Raw genomic sequence first — 26,966 nt, 5'->3', positions numbered from 1 at the left:
TTATGAATCGTTAGGTCCTATTCCAATGTTAATGACCAAATTAGTCGCGTTACATCGCGTGGGGGAAGTTATGGCGAGGCCATATCTGGGTTTTCACAATGTGTAATTTACGTTTATACCCAAATCTTTAAGGCGTTAGGGTTCCAAGAGAACAAAGAAATGTTGAATCGCGACAGAGTTGGCGTGACCGGTATTGCTCCGGTGAGGTTGTTTAATCGACACGTTGAAGATCGTGAGAGAGGGTTGGTTCAGAGGCGAAACCGTACCATTGAAGCGATTTGAATCGAGCCACAACTGCGATCCGATCTCCAAACCCTAAAGCAACTACGATCCTATCTTGAACGCGCCACCGTCGACTCCCTCACGTCCCGCCGCCACCTCCTTCAAAGCTACTACAAAGCCCTCTGCGTCGTCAAGTCCCAGTTCCCGATCTCTGGCGACGAGGACCCCGTCAACGCCGTGACTTTCACTTGGCACATGATGTTCAATGTTGGTGATGTTGATGATGTATGATCAATGTTGAAGGCTCTCAGTTGATGTCGGTGTGGAGGCTCTCAGTTGATGTCGACAATGTTCAATGTTTGAAATCTGATGTTCAATGTTGATGAAATCTGATGTTCAACATCATCAATGTTTGAAATCTGATGTTCAATGTTCAACATCATCAATGTTTGAAATCTGATGTTCAATGTTCAACAGAATAGTGACTTTCACTTGGCACATGATGTTCAACATCATCACTGTTTGAAATCTGATGTTCAATGTTGTGATGTTTGATAATGAATCACTATTCTGATATTGATGATGTTGTGATGTTTGATGGTGTTGTGATGTTGATAATCCAGTTTGATGTTGTAATGTTTGATAACGAATCACTATTCTAATGATGATGATCTGGTGATGTTTGGTAAATCATCTGTGTTGAAGTAGTGGAATACTGGTTTATATGTTCTGGTACCTCGTTCTTAATAATAATCGTCGGATATTGTAGATGATAATGGTGTAGTTTATGTTGTTTTGATGAATGATGTTGCAGATTTTTAGAAAACCAACCTTCCACAAAAGGGGTACTATTGTAATTTACAAAATAATCAAAATTAAATAAATAACATTACTAAAAAAATGGGACTAAATGGTGCATAAGAAAACTTTTAGGACTAAATGGTTCAACTTTTCAGAAAATAGGATTTATGGGTAAATTTTCCTTTTTTAAAATTATTTGACATTTTGGTTCTAAAATAATAGACTTTGGAAGGAACTATTGCCTCCAAAATTTTAAATTAAACTTATAGTGTGAGTACCCTTATATTATTAATGTTTTATTAGATTCGATTACTGATAGGATTTAATTTAGAAAATTAATTTCGACCAATAGATAAGAAAGGAAGAAAATCTCCCGGAGGTTGGATTGAAGAATAAAATCATGCAAATAAATCATACGAGCAAAATATCAATATTTAGGGGGTTTGATCAAATCCTATTCAGACAAGAAAATAGAATTTCACTAACATATCAACTCTATGTTTCGAATAGTTACAATGATTATAAAATAAATTCTCACAAATAACAAAGACGATTTTAAAATTTACAAAATATTACATAAAGAATAAAATTCTAACAAATACTCAAAAATTTTGAGATTGTGTTTGGATAATAAATTTATGTAGAGATTTAAAAAAAGGATAAATTATAAATACATCTCCTGAGATTTATTTAAATTAGAAATTGTCCTATGTAGTTCTAGAAATTACATTATGCCACTTAAGGTTTTTAATTTCATAACAAATAAGTCCTTTTATTAATAAATTATCAAGTTAATTAACAGTTTTTAATAATGTTAAAATTTTATTTCAATTAATAATTTAGATAATTTTATTAGTGTATAGGTGAACAGTTAAAAATTTTACTTTTTTAATTAATTCTGTTAAATAAAAAATTCTGACAAGAAGTATTTGTAATTTTTCAAATCACAGGAGACAATTTGTATTTTAAACAAATTTCAAAAAGTGTATTTGTAATTTACTCTTTAAAAAAACTAAGTGAAATATAGTGTTTAGATTATAAATTTAGATAGAAATGTAAAATGTGAAAATGTCTAAAACAAATTTTTCAAAATTCTAAACCAAGTACAAGTCCGTTAAATACCTCTTTCGACAAATCTTGTACAAAATTTAAAGTCTAAACCAAGTACAGGTCGATTAAATACATTTTTCCACAAATCTCGTACAAAAGGGACCAAAATCAACAAAATCTTTGTGCTTGTAATTATAGAAAGACTTTCATTCAAATTAATTAGTTTATTTTTTACTTTTTAATGTTAAAAATAAAATAAAATAAAAATAAAAGCAAACAACTTGTTAAATAGAAACAAAAATGGTAAATTATAAATACACCTTCTGAGGTTTCCTTAAAGTATAGATTGCCCCTTATGATTTGAAAAATTACGAATACCCATTTGTTAGAATTTTTTATTTAACATAATTAATTGAAAAAAAATGAAATTTATAATTACTCTCCTATACAATAATAAAATTACTTAAATTATTAATTGAAACATATTTCTAACATCATTAAAAACTATTAATTGACTTAATAATTTATTAATAAAATCACTACAAGAAATAACACATTTGCCGACCAAAAAATTAGTCGCTAAAAGTCCATTTTTAGTTGGCAAAAGTTATCTGCGACCAATTTTTTTGGTCGCTACTTTGGTCGCCAATTGAGGGTCGGCAAAAGTAATTCGCGACCAAAATTTTTGTTGGTTGGGAAAAGTTAGATTTGCCGACTAAATTTTTGGTCCCTAAATATATCATTACTGCGACTAATCCATTTTGTTGCTAAAACACTTTGATCGCGAAAAGTGATATTTTCCCGACCAAATATTTTAGTCGCCAATTGTCACATTCCACGACCAAATAAATTAGTTGCCAAAAGTCGAGGAATCACCGACTAACAATTTAGTCGCCAAAAGGTAAGGAGTTGCCGACCAATGATTTTAGTCGCAAAAGTGTACAATTTGCCGACCAATTTTTTAGTCGCCAAATCTCTTTCTTTTTTTTTTCTTTTTTTTTTTGAGAATAATCAAATTTTTTTTTTTAAAACATTCAATCCAATATCAAATAAAATTCATTCAACCCAACCACAATTAAGGAACAATAACATTTAAAAAAAAAAAAAAGCTTAGGAACAATAATAAACAAATTTCCTTTCTTGTGGAAAATATAACAATATTAAATGCAAATGTGGAAAATAAAATGTGGGTGGACAGCTTCAACATACATTTGCAGAAAGTCCATTCTGCCGTAGAAAATAATCAAATGCCAAAAGTCTCCAAAAGAAGAACTTGACTTAAACCAACACACTATCCTTCAAGAATTTTATTATTTAAGATGGCGTGTTGGCTTCAAAGGTTTTGTTAGTTATCTCAGGTTATACAAAACAAAAATATAGCTGCATTACTAGAAACAAGTGTGATCATCCTCCAAAATTGACAATCACAGATTCATTTATTCCCTAGTATGAAAATTTTCATAAAGTATGCTGGCAATAGCCACAATTATCATTTATGCTAATAGTAGAAAAAACATAAGCTTACAATGACACAGGAGCTCATTCAACAACAACATAACAGCGATATAAGCCCTTTCCTTAATTCTACCTTCAAACCAATTAATGAGAGTCCAAATTATGTCGTACACTCAGCTCAAAACATACTCAGGATCTTATGACAAAAGGGTGTTAACAAACATGAAGATGCTTGGACCTAAAAGATGCATTACCGAAGACAAGAAAGAAACATAGGGGCTCAAAGCTAGCAGTCTGGCCAGCAAAAGAGTTTGCAAAAGAAAATAGAATTAAAGTTGGTAATGAAAATCAAATAAATGAATAAAATGTCTCGTCATCTCAATGCCACTACAACAAAAACATACTTTAGTGGCACTACACTAGTGGCATATTTTTAGAAAATGTCACAAAAAATGATATTTAGTGGCACATTTTTGAAAAATGCCACAAAACGACAAACATAAAAGGCTCTAGTGACATTTCAATGAACAAGTGTCACAAAACTACAACAAAAACATACTTTAGTGGTACTACACTAGTGGCATATTTTTAGAAAATGCCACAAAAAGATATTTAGTGGCACGATTTTGAAAAATGCCACAAAACGACAAACACAAAAGGCTCTAGTGACATTTCAATGAACAAGTGTCACAACAGTACAACAAAAACATATTTTAGTGACACCATACTAGTGACATGTTCTTCAAAAATGTCACAAAAAGAATATTTGGTGGCATTTTTTAGAAAAATGTCATAGAGCCATAAACATACAAGGCTCTAGTGGCATTTCAATTAAAAAAAGTGTCACTTCACTACAACAAAAATGTCACTACAAAAACTTTTTATGAATATTTGCAATAACATTTTTTAAAAAATGTCAGGACACTAGGTAGGTGCAAATTACTTTTTATGGCACTTAGGTGAAAAGTGTCATAAACAAATATTTTATAGCATTTTGAGAAATGTCACTAAGCCAAAAACTTTCCAAGCTTATAATGACATTTTTGAAAAAATAAAAAATGCCAATATATTTTCTAAATTTTTAAAATGCAGTAAATGATTAAAAATAAATGAATTAAACTCAATATACACTACAAGAAAAAGCATATTCGGCGACTAAATTTCCTGACAAAAAAAATTTGGTCGCTAAAAGTATAGCTTTCGGCGACCAAAACAGTATTAGTTGCCAAAAGTAAAGCTTTTTGGCGACTAAACAATTTTAGTAGCCAAAAGTCTACAAATGGCGATTAAAACTAAGTTTGGTCGCTGATTATATGGGTTTTAGTGACTAAAAAATTTTTAGTAGCCCAAAGTAAATTTTTTGGCGACTGAAAAAATTTAATAGCCAAAAGTCTACAATTGGCGACTAAAAATGAGTTTGGTCGCTGATTATATGGGTTTTATTGACTAAAAAAATTTTAGTAGCCAAAAGTAAAGCTTTTTGGTGCCAAAAAAAATTTTAGTAGCCAAAAGTCTACAATTGACGACTAAAAAATAAATTTAGTCGCCGAAAGTGGTCATTTTTAGCGTGGGAGAACTAAAATCCTAAGGTGGGAATAAAATTTTTTGGTGACCAAAATTTTGGTAGCTGAAAGTGCATCTTCGGCGGCCAAATCTGATTTTGGTCGACAAAAGTTAAGTTTTTTAGCAACTAAAAAACAATTAGTAGCCAAAAGTATATAAGTTTTTTAGTCGCCAAAAGTGGTCTTTTTTTTTATTTTGGTAGTAAATAGTTTATTTTACATAAATTATGTTCAATAAAATAATTATGTTTATACATATACTTTTATATTAATATGGATGTATGTACTATATAAATAATATATGTTGCATATATAATCATGTGGTGCTATAGAGGTGTAGTGGGAAGAGTGTGGTGTATAAGGTTTATGGTGCGGAAGGTTGGCAGTTCGAGTCTTCACCAGAGCGGATCAAATTGTTCTACAACGAATTATTGTCATGAATGGCACTTGATAGCGTCACGAATAGTGCCTACCATGACATTAAAGTGTCACTGAAAGGTTTTAGTCTTGATGGTGTAATGACACTTACAAGTGTCACTAACTCTTTTTTTAATAGCGCTTGATAGTGCCACAAATAATATCTACCATGACATTAAAATGTCATTGAAAGTTTTCAGCCATAATGGTGCAGTGGCACTTGCAAGTATCTACCGTGGCACTCGTATCTACCGTGGCACCGATAGAAGTGACACTTGTTCAAAATGTCACAAGACCAAAAAATGTCATTAGAAGAATAGTTTTATGGCACTTTCAAATGTCACTAAACTAAGAAAATGTTGTAGTGTGCCATCTTGATGGGAGTGGTGAGGCATGACGTAAACACATCAGCAGGAAATTCTGCACTCTGAGGAAGAGTCTCATATGCTTCACAGGCTGCAAGCAGAATGCAATCCCTTGGGGAAGATTTAGAAGAAGTAGAAGCACTTCAATCCTGAAGCTATAGCTGGAGAAACACAATAATAATTCTTATATCATGGCAAAATCAAATGCTTATTATGAATTCACCCTACATAGAATTGAATACCTCTACGAAGGCATTGACAATCATTCCTGCAGCAGAGCAGTCAAAAACATATATCGACGGTGTCTTCAACCAGGAATCAAGATCACTGATCGGTAATGGGATATATTGTGTATAACTTTGGACCAAATGACACAATCAGAAGAATATAAAGATTTGTAACAGATTATGAACAATAAAAGGCATGGAAACACTTTCAGCTCAGTAATGAAACCTTGTTGAACAGCCAAAGTTACTTTCTTTAATCATTAGCTCCAAAGTTATTTTCTTTAAACTTGCCATGTGTGTCTAAATGATGGACGCATATATCTTCTAAGTTTAAAAAATGCATCCAATATGAAAAAATTTAAATAATAATAAGACAGACAAGGACACGACACTTTCTTATAAGTGTCCGTGCTTCTTAGCTGCATATCAAAAGCATTTACCTTCCTATTTGAGGCAAGTGGATTTTTAGAAATATTATATTTTTATTTTTTTTATTTTAAATTAGATTTGGCTAGGACTATTATTCAAGTCTAATATTTTTAGAACATCTGGTGGTGCCTAGCCATCAGACCAGATTTGTCGTAAAAATAAAAATAACAAAATAATCCTAATCAAATCAAATAACCCTAATCAAATGTGTAGAACACATTTTCCCATGTTAAGTGTTGTTAGAACATTGGCTGGTGAACATGTCTCTTACTCTTTTTCTAATAACTAATAGAAGCTCAAAGAAAACCCAAAAAATTACCAACAATATAAGAATAATTTACATCCACCTAACTTGTCCACTCCAAGCTAAACAGAACTATAAAGCAATAAATTCATACCGCTTATATAGAGTAACATTCCTTGTTTTCTTCTTATTTCCAACATCTATTAATATAATCAAAAGACAATCAGTCCAAACCCAGTTCATCCAACAGACTATCATGATTTCTCTAATTCAAAACCCATTTTGGAATTTCATCGAACAGGTCATCCACATACTCTCACCATAGCCAAATTTATATAACAATTATATAGTATATATATAGAGAAAGGGAGGGGGGAGAAACAGGGGTAAAAGGGAAAAGAGGGCTGATGGTGGTTGTTCACAGTGGAGAAGGAATATACTCACGATATGACTTCTGTGACTTCTGAAGAGTCCATTAGCAAACACAGGTGTGTATATATATATATATATAGATGTAGAGTTCATCAATACCTGGTAAGGAGAGGCCAAACACACAAGCACACACTATATATGTACCTGGTAAGGATAGACTAAACACACAAGCGCGCGCACACACACACACACACACTATATATATATATATATAGAGAGAGAGAGAGAGAGAGAATAAGAACACCATGCCACCAATACCACTTAAAAATTGAAATGTTTTTTGAAAAACGAGATGGTGAGGTTGGACAATGAAGGGGCAAAGATTTGAGAAATTGAAAATTATAGTTAGGGTTTGAAATTGGGGAAACGAGAGAGAGAGAGAGAGAGAGAGAGCTTATCTGATGCAAGAGGTCTGAGATTGAGAGGATTAGCAATGGTAGAGTGTAGGCGGCTCCACACACTACCACCGAACATCCTTCCTCTCTCCGCCAAACCCATTGCTACTTTGCCGCTGCTCCTGTTTCGTTTCATGTTTGCCCCTTCTTCGTGTTTGCTCTCTGCTTTGGCCAGTTCGCCGTTGACCTCACAGTGGGGAAACAAAGCGACACGACCATGGCGTGAGACATTTTTGGTGGTGGTGATTTTGAATGGTGGCCTAGGGTTTGTGCTTATGTGAATGTCAAAGAGAAAGAGAAATAGACAGAGAGCAAAGAGAGAAACAGAGAATACATTGTGAGCAACGGTGAGAGAGGGAGAGGGAGAGCAAGCGAATTTTTTTATTTGTTCGGCGCTTGGTGTATGTATCTGAGCTGAGATACAGATAAATAAAAAAATATATATAATGAACTTACACCTAAAATTCAAATTGGGCAGTAATATTTTGTTTTACACGTTTCAAATTTCCCTCCCAAATCTTTGGCGACCAAAAGATCAGATTAGTTGCAGAAAAGGTACTTTTGCCGACAAATTTTTTTAGTCACCAAATCTCAATCAATGGCGACTAAAATTTAGTCGCTAAAAGACTAATTTGGCGACTAATTTTTTTTTAGTTGCTGAAAATAAGTTTTTGGCGACCAAATTTTTGGTCACTAAAGAAAAAAAATAAATTTTTATTTTCCATTCGGCGACTAAAATGTTTTAGTAGCCAAAACTCAATATATGGCAACTAAAATATTTTTGGTTGGGGAAAGTAAGTTTTTGACGACTAAAATTTTGGTCGCCAATTCCACAACCAACTTATTTTTGATCTTCTGCGACCAACTTATTTTTTGGTCGCCAAAATGTGACCTTCCGCGACCAAATTTGTAGTTGGTCGCCAAAAGCATACCACTTTCTGCGACCAACTCATTTTTTGGTCGCCAAAATATGACCTTCTGCGACCAACTCATATTTGGTAGACAAAAATAATGATCATTCGCGACTAATTAATATTTGGTCGCGAAAAGGTAACTTTTAGCTACCAACTTTTATATTGGTCGCGAAAAGTGGTCGCTAAAAGTGCAGATTCTTGTAGTGAATGAGCGATTTGTTCTGAAATTAGAAATTTCAGAAGGTAGAATGTAATTTCCAGAATCACATGGGGTGATTCGTATTTTAATCAAATCTTATAGGGTGTATTTGTAATTTACCCAGACAAAAAAAAGGATAGAGACTACTAAAAATATCTACTCAACAATCTCATGCAGTCATTCACAAATATGTTTCCATTTTTTAATGATAACTAGTTGCGCTGGAGTTATACAATTTGTTTCAATTGTTTTGTCTTCATTTTCATATAATATAATGGTGTTTCATATGTTTTTTGAGATTTTTTTTTTTTTTTTTTTTGTGGATAACTTTTTTCAAATAAATAAGCTATATAAGTTGATTTATGGGCCCTCATTGGTGCAAGCTCAAAACTAATAATCATAAAACAAACCTTAGAAACACCCACATTTCAGGGTGTGTTTGGTAACGTTTACGTTTTCAATTTATATTTATAAAAATTTTATAAACTGATTTTTGTTTATTTTTAGAAAAACATAAACTACAAACGTGTTTGGTAATTGACAAAATATTTTAAAAAAATTTAAAAATATAAAAAATAGTGAGAAATGGTAAGTGGTGGCAAGTGGTGGCGGAAGACGGTGGTGGAAAGTGGTGACAGTGGGTGGTGGGTAGCTGGTGGTGGGTGGGTGGGTAGGTGGGTGACGGTGACGGGTGGTGGGTGGCGGTGGCGGTGGCGAGTGGTGAGTGGTGGTGGCAGGTGGGTGGCGGATGGCGGGTGGTGGTGGTGGCGGCGAGTAGGTGACGGGTGGTGGTAGTGGGTGGGTAGGTGACGGTGGCGGGTGGTAGCGAATGGGTGGTGGTGGTAGCGGGTGGCGGGTGAGTGGGTGACAGTGGCGGGTGGTAGCGAGTGAGTGCTGGTGGTGGCGGGTGAGTGGCGGATGGCGGGTGGTGGTGAGTGGTGATGGGTGGGTGGTGATGGTGGGTGGGTGAGTGGGTGACGGTGGCAGGTGGTGGGTGGTAGCGTGTGGGTGGTGGTGGTGGTGGTCGTCGTCGTGGCGGGTAGTGGGTAGGTAGCGGGTGGTGGTGGTGATGGGTCGTGGCGGGTACGTGACGGGTGGTGGTGGTGGTGGTGGTGGGTGACGGTGGCGGGTGGTAGGTGGTAGCGAGTGGGTGGTGGATGGTGGTGGTGGTGGCGGCGGGTGGTGGTGGCGGCGAGTGGGTGGCTGGTGGGTGGTGAGTGGTGGTGGCAAGTAGGTAGCGGGTGGTAGTGGCGGGTGGATGGCAAGTAGGTAGTGGTGGTGGTGGTGGCGGCGGCGAGTAGGTGGTAGGTAGGTGGTGGGTGGTGGGCGGATGGTGGGTGGTGGTGGTGGTGGCGACGGCGGCGGCGGCGGATGGTGGGTGGTTGTGGCAGGTGGGTGGTGAGTGGTGGTGGTGGGGGGTGGGGGGTGGTGGCGGAAGATGGTGGTGGAAAATGGTGGCGGGTGGTGGCTAGTGTTGGGTGGTAAAAAAAAAACTGAAAACTCAAAATGGAAATACATTTTTTGTGTTTTCATTTTTTGGCCAAATTTATAAACTGAGACCACTGATTTATAAATCAAAAATTTTACCAAACAAGTTTTTATTTGAGTTTTTAAAATTTTTATAAATATAAACAGAAAACTGAAAACGTAAGTGTTACCAAACGATAGTGTTTTATTTTTCCAGTTTATTTAAGTTATTCATTCCTACCTCGTAAATTATAAGCACAAGCTGCACCAAATAGTCTGATACGAATTTCCAAAATTTTCAAAAGAGACTCATAAGCTACATCAAATACGCCATATAAGTGCTACCAAACATGGCCTAAATATGCGCAAAAAAAAAAAAAAAAAAACAGAGTTTATGTGAAGAAAATAACTTTCGAAGTATGTATTTGCCCGAAATGACTTCTGAAGTCAGTCTCTAAAGCCACAATAGAAATATACAAAGAGGAGATTTAGTCAGTAGGACAATTGCATTGTGGTTATGAGGGAGGAGGGTGTTCACACACAATTGTACGACCAATGTGAGAATCAAAGCTGACTCCTACAAAAGAGCAACCCAAAAAGATCAAAATTTGACATCTAAAAAAAAAAATGTTCATTAAAGCAAACAAAAAGAGTGGTTCAATCATCTCCAAGCTAAATTCCATGTTCTTGTTTATTTTATAGGGAATAGAAATAAAATTAAGGAAGGCAAATAATGGTTACCTACCATTAGGTTCGGAGAAAATACAACAATCCCACAATTTTAGTATAATTACAGGGACTTCTCCCGTATAGTAAAAGCTTAAGGAACTAAAATCAATGCAAAAGAGATGACATCAATTTTCCATACATATTGACTAATGATTACTGATGAATAAATAAAAAAGAGATCAAGTGTTATATAAATTAAAACATTAAACAAATCTAATGTAATTATGTAAAACTTGGGAGGCTTATTGTATTTTCACCAAACTTTATGATAGGTAAGTGTAATTTACCCAATTAAGAACTACCACCATCGCCACAAACATCAGTATACATTTGGTTAAGATGAGAAAATGATATATATATATATATATATATAAACAGAGGACTATCAACAACATAATTATTCAGCAATTGCAAAGGTCATCCTCTTTACCAAGTTGTACTATTCAAGATTAAATCTTAACACCTCCTAAAAGCTACTTGTAGTCTCAGGTAAAAAATTCCCAAATCACAATCCTTGATTTGTTTGGTAAATTAGAAAAAATCCTTCATAGTTAGCATCACGTCACTACAAGAAAAAACACTTTTGGCGACCACCTATTTTTTTTGGTCGCAAATAGTCCACTTTCTGCAACTAAAATTTAACTTTTGGCAACCACAATTTTTTGGTTGCGAAAAATCACCTTTGGGCGACCAAAAAAAAAAAATTGGTCGCGGAAAGTATACTATTGGCGACCAAAGGCTTTTTTGGTCGCGGAAGATCACCTTTTGGCGACCAAAAAAAAAAGTTGGTCACGGAAAGTATACCCTTTGGCGACCAAAAAAAAAAGTTGGTCGCGGAAAGTATACTATTGGCGACCAAAGGATTTTTTGGTCGCGGAAAATTACCCTTTGGCGACTAAAAAAAAAAGTTGGTCGCGGAAAGTATGCTATTGGCGACCAAAGGCTTTTTTAGTCGCGGAAGATCACCTTTTGGCGACAAAAAAAAAAAGTTGGTCGCGAAAAGTCTACTATTGGCTACCAGAGGCTTTTTTTGTCGCGGAAGATTACTCTTTGGCGACCAAAAAAAAAAGTTGGTCGCGGAAAGTTATGGCGGGATAAATTTTAAAAAAAATGATACTACAGTAATTACATGCTATTTTTCTATTTAGGCATTAAAAGTTTTATAAAATAATATATAACCCAATGTTTATGGGTTATATATATTTTTTTGTCAAATATGAACAAGAAGTATGTTATTGGCAGAGTGGCTGAGTGGATTGTGTGCATGGTGACTCCTTGGTCAGGAGTTCAAGTCCCAGGGAGCACAAAAGAATTATTTTTTTTTGGGTCAAGGCGCTGACTTTTGGCGACCAACTTATCTTTGGTCGCTAAAAGTTTACTTTTGGCTAATATGAATTGGACTTTTCGCGACCAAAAAAGTTGGTCGCGAATGGTCACTTTTAGCGACCAAAGGCTTTTTTGGTCGCAGAAAACTATCTGTGACGAGGCTTTAGCGACCAACTCGCGACCAACATATTTTGGTCGCAAAAAGGTTTTAGCGACCAAATATGGTACTTTTCGCGACCAAACATGTTCGTCACGGAAAGTGTTTTTTCTAGTAGTGCGTAGAACGAAGATTACTCCTAATCCCAAAAGATACAAATGGAATTCCAAAAGATATATATATATATATATATAGAAGAAGCAACTTCAATGAGCAGATACTGGATGGATGTAAAGTCAGTAGAATCATTTGAATCACATAAACCCTTGAAGATTACAAGTGTCATCCGTAAAAGTGGCAAAGTAATATTCGCTCGTGAATGGATTAGCCAATATACACAAGGACGCAGACATGCACACACTCTTCTTTATGAAGTTTAGGGATTGTTGTTGCAAAATAGGACAAGAATATTGTAATTAATTATCTTGTAACAAATCATATAGGCAAATATCGTCCGTCTTACAAGATCTAGCAGTGAGTTTAAAAAAACAGCATATGAATAGAAGATTAATAGAAAACTGTCTCCGACCCAGTCAAAAGGAAATGAGGAATACTAATGGAATACTTAACATGAATGACAAAACTATGCAGCCTGAAGATTAAGAAATGAGTAACAAAAAAATCTTGGACAAAAGGAAAATGACTCATCTTTGTTCTTTAGTTCTTAACTCTAAATATGAAAATGGGCAATCTAGAGTGATGATTTAAGAACATAAAAAAGGCAGCTCAAACTAACCATGTTTCTAATTTATTAAAAATTTTTATGTACACCAAGATGTGTGACTTGCCAACATGATTGTGAGGTAAATAAAATAAACTACAAACTCAAGCTAGAATTGAAAAACCTTTCACTAGGTAAGGTATGATAGCATCGTTTTTTTTATTGTCCAAAATTTCAGAAGCAAAGAGAGCTTAGAGAAGGGTCACAAAAAAAAAAAAAAAAAAAAAGTGATTTAAAAAAAAAAAAAAAAATGAAGGTGAATGGGGCATAAAACTATCATATGAGTTCACTGCCAAAACGAAAGCGTTTTAGAGATCTCCTAAATTCCTCTATTTTTCTCTTTCTTTCTTTCTTTCTTTCTTCTTTTTTTTTATTTTTTTTTATTTTTGGATTGGTGGTAGTAAGTTTCCTATGTTTCGTATAATATCTAAAAGTAAGAATTTCAACTAGCTATGCAGACGCAAACAAAATTGCTTTGAGAGTGACATGGAAACTCAAAGGTGTAATATTTGGAATGATGTCAAGTCTCTGAAATGTTTGATTGTAAGATTTTGAATAAACTTATATATTCAACTATCAATGTTTACAAAGTATTCATTAGTTTATATAGCCCTAAATTTATGGCTGAACAAGGAATGACGAAAAAGGAAATACATATGCCTAATTAACGCCTAATTCCTAATATACATAACTATGCCATATATACAATCTTGCCATATATACAATATATTCTTACACCCCTGCTCAAACTCAAGATGTTTCAGCAGAAAATACTGAGAGTTTGCTAAGAAGAAACTGAAACTGAGCGGTATTGTGAGTCTTGGTGAAGAAATCCGCAAGTTGCAAAGCCAAAGAGACAAAAGGAAGCGAGAGAGAGACTGCAGATGTTGTCGGACAAAGTGACAATTAATCTTAATGTGTTTCGTCCGTTCATGGAAGACAGTATTGTGGGCAATCTGAATAGCACTGCGGTTATCACAATAAAGAGAAGTCAGAGAAGACTAAGGGACACACAAATCAAAGAAAAGACAACGAAGCCAAACAAGTTCAGAAGTAGCATGAGCCATAACACGGTACTCAACTTCGGTAGTAGAGCGAGCAACAATAGTTTGTTTCTTACTTTTCCAAGAGATCAAGGAATCGCCAAGAAACATACAGAAACCAGAGGTAGACTTGCGATCATTAACATCACCAGCTCAATCAGAATCAGCATAGGTCACCAAGTCTAAAAAGGAAATAGAGGACAATAGTAAACCCTAAACGATGGTACCCCGGAGATAGCGAAGAATGCCAACAAAGCAGCCCAATGGGTAAAGCGAAGAGCAGAAACGAACTGACTAACCACATGCACAGCATAAGCAAGATTAGGGCAAGTAACAATCAAATAAACTAAACAAATCACAAGCTCGCGATAGATAGTGGGATCATCCAAAGGGACACCATCAGTAGAGTTGAGCTTGACATTAAGTTCAATAGGTGTATCAGAAATCTTAGTATCAGTGAGATCGGCACGGTGAATAACCTCATTAGCATATTTTGCCTAAGACATGAAATAGCCCTTTGGAGAAGAAGCAACCTAAATACTAAGAAAATACTGCAATGAACCCAAATCCTTCATTTCGAAGGTATGAAAGAGATGTTGTTTGACCTTAGAGATAGCAGAAGAGTCAGAGCCAGTGATGATCATATCATCTACATAGAGTAAGAGAGCAACAAAACCAGCCGACGTATGTTTCAAAAACAAAGCAGAGTCGGAAGCAGAAGGATGAAACCCAAGCTCAGTAACAGCAATCTGAAAGCGATCATATTAAGCACAAAGAGATTGCTTCAAACCATACAAAGCATGTCGAAGATGACAAACCTGCCCAGAAGAGTGGAGAAGGCCAGGGGAAGGACGCATGTAGACCTCCTCAGTGAGATAACCGTTAAGAAAAGCATTCTTAATGTTCATCTGATAAAGAGGCCAATGTCGAGCAGCAGCAACAGAAATCAAGGTACGGACAGTAGTCATCTTAGCAACACGGGTAAATGTCTCCTCATAATCAATACCATACTCCTGCGAGAAACCCTTTGCAACCAGGCAAGCTTTATATCGCTCGAGAGAACTATCAAAATGAGTCTTGACTTTATACATCCATTTGCAACCAACCAGATTCTTGCCAACGGGCAAAGGAACCAACTCCCAAGTGTTAGTCTTCTACAAGGCAAATAGCTTATCCTCCATAGCTTGAACCCAATTAGAATCCTGACAAGCCTCTGTGTAAGACTGAGGTTTTGAAAAATAATGAATAACAGACAAAAAAGTATGATAGAAAGCAAAAAAACATGTATTAGACCAACCCAACCTGTTTGGAAAATGACGCTGACGTGTAGGACATTGGTGATCAGTAGGATCAGAGTCGTCAGAAGCAGAAAGAGCAGCAACAGGAGTAGAGACATCTAGTGGTAGAGGAACCTGGCGACGAAAATAGACCAACAACGGAGGGGAAGAAGAAACCGAAGGAGAAGAAGCAGCCAAAGATGAAGCAGAAGAAGAAGATGGAACAAGCTCAGGAGGAACTGTGGAGATGTACTCATCAAATGGGATCTCAGAAGGAAACGGATCAATATGAATCAAATCCTCTTTGGAAACTGGGGCAGTAAGAGGAGGAAACTGAATGTGAGGTAGGTGTTCGAGAAAAGAAACATGACGGGAGACATAAAGACGATGGGAAATAGAGTCATAACATCGATAGTCTTTCTCAGTAGGACTATAACCCAAAAAGACACAGAGGACAGACCGAGCACTAAGTTTGGTCCTATCTTTGCGGGGAAGAAGGAGAAAACAGGCAGGCCCAAACACACGAAAGAGAGAGTAGTTAGGAATTTGGTAGAACAAAGCCTCATAAGGAGACCAACCAGAAAGAAGAGAAGTAGGCATGCGGTTGAGAAAAAAAAGCAGTTATAAGAACTACCTCTCCCCAAAATGGAGTCAGAACTGAGACAGAGAGAAAAAGAGACCTAACTGTCTTAAGGACATGACAGTGTTTACGCTCAGCTCGACCATTTTGGACAGTTGAATCTATACAGGAAGTTTGGTAAATGGTACCCAAATTGGCCAAATACTCACAAAACTCATTTTTAAAATATTCACCATCCAAGTCTGACCGTAACACTTTAATTATAGACCCAAACTGAGTAGTAATCATAGACTGAAAGGTACGGTATATCTAATAGAAATCGAACTTATGAGCCATAAAATAAACCCAAGTATAACGAGTGCAGTCATCAACAAAAAACACATAGTATGCAGAACCCCATTTGGTGAGAACAAGAGAAGGGCCCTAAACATCAGTATGAACTAAAGAAAATGGTGTATCAGTAATATAAGTACTTTTACGAAAAGGTAAGGCTGTCATTTTGGCAAGTTTACACCCCCGACATTTAGCAAGTTCACTAGAAGAAACTTTACTCAATATACCAGACTGAGCTAAAGACCATAAGCGATCAACCGACAAATGCCTTAATCTAGAATGCCACAAGTAGAAATGACTAGACAGAGAATCTAATTGAAAAGAGGAAAAGACAGTCAGAGAGGTTTCCATAGGCAGATGCAAGCTCTCCACCACATAGAGTTCTTCAATTCTACGACCGGTCTCAATCTGCCGCTTAGACGTCCGATCCTGTACAGAACAATAAGAAGAAGAAAAGATAACATCAAAATCAAAGGCATCAAGCTAACTGATAGATAATAAACTGACATATAATTGAGGAACATAAAGGGCAGATAGAATAGAGACAACAAACATAGCAGACGGTAGGACAGATATAACAGACATACCAGACCCATTAGCAGCATTGATAATAATAGAAAAGGGAGGAGGAGTACAATTTTGAAGTAAAGAGAGATGAGAAGTCATATGATGAGAGGCACCAGAATCAAAATCCAGACAGGCGAAGAAATACTTGAAGAAGACCCAAGCAAATCTGAATGAAGAGAGGAAACAATGAAGGCAGACAGAGATGGCTAGGAAGTAGACAACATATGTTGAAGCTGACTTATTTGAGCAATCAAGGAAGCCAAGTCAGGATCAGGAGCTGGAGCAGATATAGTAGAAGCAACAGGAGGTCGAAAAATACTCGAAACTGGGTCTGAGGCTGTTGAAAAGACAGAGCAGTTATAGGCGAAGTAGACAAATATCCCTTCTTGGGACAATGATACTTCCAATGACCCCTTTGATGGCAGAAGGCACACTCATTAAAAGCCAGAGACATCATAATAACTAGAAAGTTAAGAGGTTTAAGTGTAAAAATCAAAGAAAAAATTGAGGGGTCAAACTATAATAAATCAAATAGGCTGATATAAGATGGTCAAATATGACCAAAGCAGAGCCAGAAAGAGAGAGACTGAAACCGAAGCCGAAGTCCAAAGGAGAACCAACGAACAGATGAGTCAGAGAACCAGAGGGCACGAAACAGAAGCAGAAGCAGAGTCAAACTTAGATGAGTCATGAAGCAGAGGTGGCTGGTGTTGCGACCTAGGCTGAGTGTCGCGATCAAGGGACAACCATGAACGGCAGAGATGGAAGCCACAAAATGGTGCTTTGGTCCTAGGGTTTAGTCGAACCAGACAGACAAAAAAAAAAAAAAAAAGAGAAGAAGAAGTCGATTCAGAGGCAGGGCTTTGGCTCAAAGGCAACTCTAATACCATGTAAGATTCTGAATAAACTTATATATTTAACTATCAATGTTTACAAAGTATTCATCAGTTTATATAGCCCTAAATCTATGGCTGAACAAGGAATGACGAAAAAGGAAATACGTACGCCTAATTCCTAATATACATAACCATGCCTTATATACAGTCTTGCCATATATACAATATCTTCTCACATGATATGTCATAATCTCAAACAAAGATAAGAACATTTATACAAATATTCAAATGTTTTCAAAGGACACAATGGACTCATCTCATCTCCTCTATAGAGGAAATAGGAGAACTGGGAAGACTGACAAAACCACATCATGTTAACACCTAAAAGTTACAGACAACTAACTAACGATGTTTTTCTCTTCCTTTTAAAGAGAGAGAGAGAGAGAGAGAGAGAGAGAGAGAGAGGGAGAGAATAAATGCAGATAGAGAAAGCAAGAATAAATGTAGAATGAAAGTTGCTTCTTATTCTTCTTAGAGAAAGGGAGAGAGGGAGAAAGGGACAGAGTTGGGGATGGCGAGAAGCTTTTGATTGATTCAACTATTTAATCAAGGACTGTATGATAGATAAGCATAATCTGCCACCCAAATAAAAAAGAAAATTTTTCGTCAACTATTTCATACAGTGCTTGTTTGGTATTGTGTTGTTGTATTCTTTTCTTTTTCTTGTGATTATGTTACATAATCGTCTTCGTAGATCTCATTTTCTGTGTGTGATCTTTATGCTTGTTAATTTTTAATACATGTTTCTGTTTCTGTTTTTCTTTTTCTTTTTTTGATTGCTTGTTTTCTCTGATTAGTAAGTGGCAACCACTTCCTTATCATCTATACTATCAAAAAGAGATGACTTTGAAGTTGAGCAATAATTTTGTTGTAAAACAACGACAATAAATACGCAGACTTGTTTAGGGTAATTCAAAGAAGTTGATCAAATCTGTCAAAATAATCTAATAAACCAAATGAGCCATTACCAATAATGAAACCTTTGATGGATACTTCTCAAAACTGCTTAATTCAGTAAACATATTTTCAACTACAAGATATGGTCATGCCTTGTTTCAAGTGAAAAGGCTTTGTTGAGTTGATTTCTTCATATGGTTTCTCAAGTGGCCTAACTAAAAATAGATATGCCCTGATTTACACTTCAATAGGTTTGTTTCGTTCAATTGGATAGAAAGTTATGATTTTTTTTTTTACAGAATTTTTTGGGATGGATAGCAAAGATCATGTATTCACTTTAGTTTGTGTTTTGGTGCATATGTCATCATTCATGGATTTATTGTGAAACTGATTTCAGCGGTTCCCTAAGTAATCAATGTTTTTTTTAGGATAATTAAGTTCAGCTCCTTAAAATTTTTTGTTTTTTATTTTTAGAAGCAAACTAAATTATATTGTTGTTGTAATTTATTTAATTTCTGGATATTTGGTTTTTTTATTCAATCCCTATCATCATCATTATGTAAGATTATTTTACCAAGACTGTCCAGCACTTGGGAAAGAAGGTTGCTTTATATCATTTGAAGGAATATCATAGATAATGCACCAACAACAATTTCTTTGGGAAAAAGCATCTGGATGATCAATGGACAAGAAAATTCCTTATTGGCTCAGATAACAAACTGAAACTCTAAGCAAGACCACATGATAGATTGACAATTAGGATAAGGCATTCTCAAGATTGTATGCAAACAAAAATATTAGAAAGCTGAAAATAGGATAACACAGAGAAAGAACGCGAGGCATTATTCATATCACAATCCATAATCTCAACTACAACAATTTGTACTCTGAAATACATTTGTAATACTTGGAAAGAAACCAAATAACAACAATTCATACTCTAAAATACATTTGTAATACTTGAAAAGAAACCAAATATCATCACACAAAAGGGAATAGCAACTATTAGTCACAAAGTTTCTAATGGGAACAAATTTTTCTGGTGAATTCTCATTTGAGCATATGATCAAACACTTGGTGCCACAAATTTTAACAGATGTCAAAAAGAACATCATGCAAAATCACAAAGTCGTGAACAGTTGGGGGTTGTTTGGGAAGGTTTAGATTAGTATACATTTTGACTTTTTTAAAAAAAAAATGGGATATATAGGTTGGGTTTGAAGTGATGCAGTAGAAAAGTGACGTGACTTAAAAAATATGATTGTGACCTAAATAAGATAATGTGATAAATATGCTATTATAACACATGTCAAACAAAGCCTTAATTTAAAGAAGAAGAACAACAAAAGCATAGACCAAACAACAGCAACAAATATAGTACCAACAACAACAATAGCAACATCAACACACACAAAATAATTGATTAAAAGAAAATTTGAATTGAATGGAAGTAAGATTAAGAATCATTACGTAGGATAATGGAAAAATGAATTGGATTTAACAGCAACTGGAAAATGGAAATGAAAGAAGAGCATACCTCTTATGTTTGTTTGACAAAACTCAAGGTAATTTGAAGCAACGTAGTAAACAACAATTCACACCTCTTAATATCTCAGAACTTGTGGAACAAGCCTCGGTGAAAAGCCACCGCCTAATCTGCAGTGTCACGGGTGGCACGATTTGATGAAGAGCTTGCTGGAGAAGCACAAATTGATGAATAGCTTGTCCAGCAATCTTCAAAGACGGTGAATTGGCCATTTCAACTATGTTAGATGCACTAAAACAGAATATCCAGATGCTTTGGAGAAAAATTGGAAGGTACAACAATCACTTTTTTCATTTTTATATTCTATTACATTTTGAAATGATCTAAATAAAATAAATTTTTTTACCAAACATTCATTTTAGAGTTTATCTGATAGATGAAGGATTCTTCATATCCAAACTTCATATATGTTTATATTCAATACACGAAACAGAAATATTAGAGATCATGAAAATTTTATTATGAAAAGGATCATGAAAAATTTGTGATTCTTAGATTACATTGATTAATGTGTGGTGTTTTATTATAAGTGTAATCCAAAGGTCACAAATCTTTCATGACCATTTTCATGAAAAACTTTTTATGATACCTAGCATTGCTGATACACGAAAATCTCAGGATATGATTATGTGATTAACAATGCATTAAATACAATGTAAAAGTAAATTTTACAAAAGATCCCCATGTCCAACTGAAATGAATTTATGAGTTCTAAACATGTTAGCTAATTGTATCACCTCCCTATTTTTTTTACATATTTTTTTAAAAAAAAATCAAAAAATTAACTTTTAACTTATTTTTCAAAACAATCCAAATTAACACTTGCTGATTATTAAAATGAATTATGTTTCAAATATTAAAATTTTATTTACATATGATTCATTAATTAATAATTTTTTTAATAATATTTTCCATAAGAAAAAATGGTCATCTCCACTTGGATTGTTTAGTCAAAATATAATCTAATACATATTTGATTTTGATGAGTACTCAACAAATTAACAAATGCATATTATTAAAATGAATTATGTTTCAAATTTTAAAAAATTATTATCATATGATTCATTAATTAATAATTTTTTTAATAATATTTTCCATAGGAAAATATGGCCATCTCTACTTGGGATTGTTTGGGGTGATCTACTTTAAATAATATTTTTATTTTTTTATCTTATTTGGATCAAACCATCTCTCTATTACATTGCATAACTTTTAATGAAAAGTTAAAAATATATTTATTTTTCAATGTGTAGAAATAGAGAAAAGAGATGTTTATTTTGAAAATAGGTTAAAAGCTGATTTTTTTATTCTTTTTTATTTTTTTAAGAAAAATGTGTAAAAAAATAAAAATATAATATGACTCAAAAAATTAAAAAATCAATAACTTGGCTTTCCATCTTGTTCCCAAAATAGGTTGTATAATGCAACGATAATTTGAATCCAAACATCACGTGTGGCAAAAGAGAACATCATTATTATTTATACATAAAAATAAATGCATGTAATTACACTGGAAATTTGCAAAGCATTCGGGAATTGCATGTCTGCAGTGCAATATCTTTATAACCATAACATTGTTTTTCTCTCGAAATTAATGGTCTTAAATAAACATCAAATATAGCTTGCAATGAAGCTATTTTATGCAGTTTAGTGATTATGGATTCTTATTCTTTTTTAATTTTGAAAGTTTGTGTTAGATTTTTTGATCAAGCTTCTCCTTACTTCGTATTTTGGTAGAAATAACTTAAAGAAGTTAGAAAGAAAATAAATAAATAAATAAATAAATTCATTATTTGAAATCTAGAGAATTAGTGTTTTTGATTTTTTGCTTTTTGATGGTCAATTTTAAACTTAAAATACTCAGGCTTCGTTTGGGAAGCCATGGTTTGGGCTTTTTTGGCTATTTTAGCCACAAAAAACAAAATAGACTATTTTAGCCATAACAAACAAAACATCACTTCCAACCCATAATCATTACATTTTTCTCTCACAAAAAAACTCAAAAAAGCCAAAAAGCCAAAAAGCCCTTCCCAAACCAAGCTTTTAAGCCCAGGCTAAAATAGCCAAAAAAGTCAAAAAGCCAAAAAGCCAACCCACTACCCAAACGGAGGCTCAATAAGTGTATAATTTAATAGACAAGAAATTTTACAATCCCTTATTTCTATTGTATGATTTTTTTTAATTTTTATTTTTTCATGGTTATGAAAAGTTTTGTTAAAAGTTACACGAACCCTTACTGTGGAGGCATAGTTTATGAATGATAACACGTGGCCAAGGTGACACCGAAGTGTCAACCGAGGTGCCATGTATCTTGATCATGACGCCAAGGTGATCTTGGCTAGGCCGAGGTTATCTGCTGAGATACCGGAATTCGAGATGAACGGATAGGGGACAAGAGTCCTAAAATAGAAGAGAACCTTAGTTTGGATAAAGATAAACTTCTTAGGGAGTTTATCTCTATCTGGTTGGGAGTCCAAGATGAGTATTGAGCCAAAGTCCATTGAAGCTAGGCTTCTACAAGGATTAGGTTAGTGTTAGCTATAAAAGTAAGGCACCATTGTGGGTCTAAGGTACACTTTTTGTATTCTGGCTAAGTGAGTTAAGCACTATTTGCTATTTTTGAGAGATAACAGAGTACTGACTTGATCGTCGGAGTGCCCCCGGGTGGACGAACCACCGCTGGAGTCTTTTCTTTCTGTGACAGGTCATTCAGGCGTAGTCTATTCTGCATGTGCTCTCCAGCTGGATACCTGTTTGGCAGTATGGTCGGAAATCAGCACCCATAATTTGGCGCCGTATGTGGGAAGCGTAAGGAGAATAGATGGCCAACGACGGACAAAGAGGGAAGATTGGAGGCGACATCCCAAGTGGGAGTGGTAAGAACGTCGATCCTAATGTAGAGGACGAGAATTGTAATGAAGAGCTCTAGGAGCAGAATCTCGGGAAAAAGAACGTCTACCAAAAGGGTGACATACCGAAGAAAGTAGGCCGAGGAGAGTATTACAACGAAGGCGACCTCCAGGTATAGAAAGATAGATACCTAAGGAGGGACGGCGAGATGAAGGCAATGGAAAATAAGTTGGTAGACCTGCAAACGGTTGTCAACTTCATAATGCAGAACAACATCATACAGCCACTGTTTTCGTTGGAGGACACGCCGATTCCAGCAGCTAAGAATGACGCCCAGAAATGGGGCAGAAAGTAGTTCCTACAATCTCTCAGCAGGACAGTACAAAGGAGCATTCGTATCGGCCTTCACAGAAGGTTGGGCGAGGAGAATCGATAAGGGGAGAATCACGGAAGACACCATATGCCAAGGAAACTTATGCCAAAGAACATCAGCACGTTCAAGGGAGGAAGCTTTGTTTTGACACAGTGAATAAAGAGAAATCCAAAAGGACGCACAACGACAATGGGAGTAGTGCGCCAAAGAGGCTGAAGTTCGTTGACAGCCGAGCTCCAGGCTGGACTAAGGAGGATCTGAGGGACTACCTCTAGAGAAAGAGGCAGAATGCCGAGGTTACATCCCCCGTCACGCCGAAAACACCCTTCTCCGTCGAGTTGGATAGGTTTGAGGTCCCAAAAAGGTTTCATATACCGAGGTTCCAGATTTATGATGGTAAGTCTAATTTGAACTTTCACGTTGGCTTATATCTAAATTCGATGGCATTGTATACTGGGAATGAACCACTGCTGTGCAAGGTTTTCCCCTCATCCTTTGGAGAAATTGCATCAGATTGGTTTCACAAGTTGCCGAAAGGAACTGTAAAAAGCTGGAAGGGCCTGGCCGAGATGTTTGTGGTCAAGTTTGTTACAAACAAACTGCAGCCATTGAGGATAGACTCCCTGATGGCTTTAAGAATTGGCGAGGATGAAAGCCTTAGGGCCTATGCCAAAAGGTACTATGAGGTTTTTAACCGAATACCAAGGTGCAACCAAGAGTTAGCGGTCGTATCTTTTAAGAACAGCCTGAACAGTGACTGCTTGCTTCGAAAGACACTAGCAAAGATGCTGCCAAAAAGTATGGAGGAACTCATGGCTAGGATTGAGAAATATGCGAGAGCCGAAGAAGACACGCTAGGGACAAAGGCGTCAAAACAAGAGAAGAAAAACAGCTCGCCGAAACGAGGCCAAGGTAATACTGGATATAATAGACAATAAACAGGACTAAGGGCTGCACAGGCAGTCACCATAGTGTTCCGGATCCCGGTTTATAAAGTCTTTGAAAGGATTAGGAATCAACCTTACTATAGAGCGCTAGAGAAGGTTCTTGGCGAATTCATGGGAAGGAGCTTGGGAAAGCACTGTGCTTACCATAATGAAGATGGACACCTGACACAAGGTTGCAGAGCCCTAAAAGCACATTTGGAAGATCTGGTAAGACAGGGTCACTTAAGGGACCTGGTGGATGAAGCTAGAACACGAGAAGAGCAGGCAAGGCTGCCCCAGGCACCAGCAGCACCGTCTCTACCAGCACCGTAACAGCAAGCAGACGGACCTCGAGTGATTAATGTGATCCACTCGAAGGTTAGCGAGAATGATATGCGAGGCGAGACACAGAAGGTAAAACACTTACAGCATGTATGTCAGGTCCAGCAAAAAAGGCTTAGAACAGACGAGTAACAGGGACCCATGGCGTCTTTTACTGAAGCCAACCTAGACATAGTGTAGCATCCACACAACAATGTTCTGGTGATATCCCTCAAGATTAGAGAATGCTAGGTAAGGCACATTCTGGTTGACCAAGGCAGTTCTTGTGACATCATATATGTCAGATGTTACAAGAAGCTCGGCCTTTACCGAAATGATTTGGAGCAGTCCAATAGCCCAATAGTTGGGTTCAATGGAACACCGACATGGCCCTTGGGGGTAACAAATCTGGAGGTGCAAGTAGGCACCAGGAAGGTAAACACAGTGTTTACGGTGATTGATACTCCTTCTCCCTACAATGATATCGTGGGAAGGCCATGGTTGTATGCAATGAGGACTATTCCCTCTACATTGCACCAACTATTGTGGTTCTCGATAGAGCATAGGATTGAGGAAGTAAGAGGACATGAGATTCAGGCGAAAAATTGCTCCATCGAAGCGATGAAATCCACCTGCAACGTACGAGAAGTAGAAACAGTAAAGATTGAGGACGATGGCATGGAGGTCCTAGATGACGTCGGCAAAGAGCCGGCAGACAAAAGTAAGGAGGCATTGAAGAAAATCCTGGTCCAACAACGGGGTGAAGAGCGCTTCTTCCTTCTTAGCTTAGGCTTGGCCGAGAAGAAGGAATAGGAGTTAGAAGCATTCTTGCGAGCAAACATAGAGGTGTTTGCCTGGATGCCCTACGAGATGCTTGGCATTGACCCTGAGGTCACATGTCACAGACTGAACGTAGACAGGTCGGCCAAACCTATCATTCAGCGAGCAAGGAGGTCGACGTTGGTTCATGTGGAGGCAGTAGAAGAGGAAGTGGACAAATTGTTAGAAGCCAGAGCCATCCAAGAGGTAAACTACCCTACTTGGCTGTCCAACACTGTGGTTGTGAAAAAGAAAAATGGAAGTAGAGGGTCTGCGTGGACTTTACTAGCCTGAACAAGGCTTGTCCCAAAGACAGTTTCTCACTTCCCAAGATCGATCAATTAGTGGATGCCATTTCTGGGCATGGAATGATGAACTTCTTGGACGCTTACAAGGGGTACCATCAAATAGCAATGTACCCCTCTGATGAGAAGAAGACCGCATTTATCACTCCAAAAGGGCTGTATTGCTACAGAGTGATACCTTTCAGGTTGAAAAATGCAAGAGCAACCTACCAGAAATTAGTGACCAAGATGTTCAGACATCTAATTGGCAAAAACAGTAGAAATATACATTAACGACATGGTCGTGAAAACCACAGAACCTGAGGATCATTTAGCTGGCTTGAAGGAAGTTTTTGACATCTTTAGAACATATCGGCTCCGACTTAATGCTTCGAAGTGTGCATTTGAAGTGGGGTCTGGTAAGTTCTTAGGATACTTGGTTACTAGAAGGGGCATTGAGGTAAGCCCAGATCAAATCAAGGCCATCCTAGATTTGAAAAGCTCAACGTCGGCTAAACAAGTGCAAATGTTGACTAGAAGGGCCGCAGCCCTGAATAGATTTATGAGCAGAAGTTCAGATAAGTGTAAGCCATTTTTCAGTTTGTTGAAAAAGGCCACAGATTTCTTGTGGACGAAGGAATGTGAAGTCGCCTTGGTCGACTTAAGGAGATACCTAACCACAGCACCAGTTCTCTCAAATTCGGTACCTGGAGAGGAACTGTTCTTATGCCTGGCGGTTTCAGAGCATGCGGTAAGTGCAGTAGTGATCAGAGAAGAGAAGGGAGAACAAAAGGCAGTATACTATGTCAGTAAAACCCTAGCAGGCACAGAGACTAGGTACTTACCCCTGAAGAAATTGACATTGGCCTTGATTATGGCCTCAAAGAAGTTGAACAATTATTTCCAAGTATACAAAATTGTGGTATTAACTGAGCATCATTTGAAGTCCTTACTGCAGTAAAGATACATAACAGGCAGGGTGCCCAAATGGGTAGTAGTATTTGGCCAATACGATTTGAGTTCAGACCCAGAACAGCAATTAGGGGCCAAGTTCTGGCCGACTTTGTGGTGGAGTTCACACCTAGAGCCATCCCATGTCGAGCTCTGATGAGCCGTGGCTTAGGATGTCCAGGGGAACAAGA

The 26,966-nt window shown here is 36.6% G+C and overlaps 1 long non-coding RNA gene and 1 pseudogene across 1 annotated transcript; one reads left to right on the top strand and one right to left on the bottom strand.

Moving 5' to 3' along the window:
* The window catches only part of LOC114278659 (organic cation/carnitine transporter 4-like), a 60,008-nt pseudogene that overhangs the window by 3,528 nt on the left and 29,514 nt on the right, over window positions 1-26,966 (top strand).
* On the bottom strand, window positions 10,571-20,662 carry LOC145795493 (uncharacterized). The gene is made up of 2 exons (XR_014336524.1): window positions 20,243-20,662; window positions 10,571-10,756 (listed from the first exon to the last, which is right to left on the bottom strand). It is a non-coding gene; the product is annotated as an uncharacterized LOC145795493 (long non-coding RNA).

The sequence above is a fragment of the Camellia sinensis genome, chromosome 7, assembly GCF_055761805.1.
Source record: "Camellia sinensis isolate YWXY chromosome 7, ASM5576180v1, whole genome shotgun sequence".
Classification (NCBI taxonomy): domain Eukaryota; kingdom Viridiplantae; phylum Streptophyta; class Magnoliopsida; order Ericales; family Theaceae; genus Camellia; species Camellia sinensis.
This window is presented reverse-complemented; position numbering and strand designations above follow the sequence as displayed.